This window comes from Octopus bimaculoides, chromosome 19 (genome assembly GCF_001194135.2).
Source record: "Octopus bimaculoides isolate UCB-OBI-ISO-001 chromosome 19, ASM119413v2, whole genome shotgun sequence".
NCBI lineage: Eukaryota > Metazoa > Mollusca > Cephalopoda > Octopoda > Octopodidae > Octopus > Octopus bimaculoides.
Window position 1 is genome coordinate 2,051,369 of NC_068999.1, and position 2,266 is coordinate 2,053,634.

The 2,266-nt window shown below is 34.3% G+C and overlaps 1 protein-coding gene across 1 annotated transcript in view; it reads left to right on the forward strand.

Moving 5' to 3' along the window:
• The window catches only part of LOC106880379 (polypyrimidine tract-binding protein 1), a 67,845-nt gene that overhangs the window by 9,430 nt on the left and 56,149 nt on the right, over positions 1–2,266 (forward strand). The window lies entirely within an intron of this gene.

A 2,266-nucleotide genomic window follows, 5' to 3' on the forward strand; every position in this document is an offset into this window, starting at 1 on the left:
TAGCAGAAGAAATCTGCCTCAATCTACCAAATTGTTCAATAATAATGATAATAGGGTTACAGCAAATATTCTGCTCAACACCACAGATTTACTTATCAGATGCTTGACCGTAACCAGTTGAGCCTGTCCCTTCGTGGCTGATGACATGTGCATCTCTGATCAGGAGCAGGAGTAACAGGGGAGTATCATAGCCATGTGTTGAGAGGGATTCTTTGGGATTTGAAAATTTACCCATGGAAACAGGTATTTTATTCATCGTCCTTAAACAATCTTTATTCAGAAATCTTTTGAGTGGGAAGCACTACTCAACATGGAAACATTCTAACTGGGCCCCACCTACAAGGCCATGCACTCTTTTATCTTGATATGAGATCACTGTGTCGCGCATACAGTTGTGAGGCCTGGTGTACCCTTATGATGGGTAGATTAGGGTTCATATATTTGTACCCCAATGTCACTGTGATGGCATATGCTGCTATGCTGCTCTCTCAATCAATAATATATATATATATATATATATATATATATATATATTGATATAGATTTATTCTTTGCGTGTTGCAGAGCATTTTCTCTTTTTTAATGTGTCTCCCGTCGTTGGTTTAAATGAATGCATATCAAAACTGTTTAGATGTGATGAAGAGAGAGAGAGAAAGTCACACCGTCAGAATTATTTCTGATTCCTCTGTGCATCCGTAGTAGAGAATGTCCAACGAATTTGTATACTGTTTCGCTATTGCAGTCCTTCCTCCCACCTCTTCTACTCCTCTTCTTATTTCTCTGCTTGTCTTTCTCTTTCTTCCCGTCTGCTTTTTCCCTCCAACTTTCTCTTTCTCTCTGTTTATATCGCAACTTCTCCTATTTTCAACTACTATCACTACAACCTCCTCTAGTCTTTCTTTCTTCCTCTCTTTTCCCCTTACAGTTTTACCTTACCCTCCTCCTCTCTTTCTAATCTCGCGCTGCCACTAACTCTCTGCCTCCCCTTCCTCTCTCTTCCTATATCAAACACTCAACTCGCTCGTTGTTCGCCTCATCCGGGTACTTCCAGCAAGCGCTAGTTCTCGTGTAAAAAGTCAGTTCTGCATCAGCTTAGCTTCGTACACGACCGGCCTTCTCCGTAACAACATTTGTCTTCAAAACAAAAACTTACAATTAATATTATTATATTTTACAGTTAGAATAATAATATTAATATTATTTTAGAGTGAAAAAAAATTATATACACACACACACATATTTTACATTTTTTTCTTAATAATCAGGAGGGGGAAACATTACTTTTCCGCCATCATTTTAAAAATATATAAAAAAAATTGTAATTTTTTTCTTCATTTCATTATATTGTAGTATTAATTAAAAAGATTGCACTTTTAGGAAATTGTATAAGTATCAAAATATTTTTGAAAAAGATAAGACAAAAAAAAAATATAAGATGAAATAACGTGTTTTTTGTACGAAAGGTTTTAGCTTACAAAAGAAAATTCTATCTTTGAGTTCTGGAACGGATATTTAAAAAAAAATTACATGTTATTAATAATATTATTATTACCATTACCTCTGTCGGAACAAAGGAATAATAGTAAATACGACGCGAAGATCACTTAACTCTACTTGCTCCTATGTGATATCCTATCGTCTCTTCCTTTACTTTTTTTTACCTGTGAGATATCCAGCCGTATATAGAACCACCCGCTTGTCGGCGACTGCTTTGGGATATGTGTTGTGAAATTTTGTAGAACTTAATGATTTATTCTGCTTTTTTTTTTAAATCTATATTTTTATGACCGGGTACTTAAAAAAAATCTGTTTGATATCCTGCATCGGATAAAAACTACACATATATCTATGTGTATGTTTTATATTACCATTACGGCTGGAACCAAGGATTAATGTAATAAATACTACACAACTTTGTCGTCTGTTTTCTTGCGATATCAATCAATAATTAAGACACTTTATCAACAGGAAGACTTTTGGATATATTCTGAGAAATAACTTTCTCTAACATCTTAAGCACTTTTTTTTCTCTTCTATTAAAAGGATAACTCCACAGTTCACTGCAAAAGGATTATCTATTGTGTGTAAAATTTTTAATTTTTTTTTTCAACAAAATTAAAGTGAGATTATCCCTGTCCTAGTGAAAAAAAAAAGTCCTATTCTCATTTGGATATCAAAATTATAACGCGGATATTCGTACAAGTCCGCCTGTGTCCGTAAAAGGAAAGCAACTTTTTTTTTTTAATTCTCTCAAGCCCCCCATCCC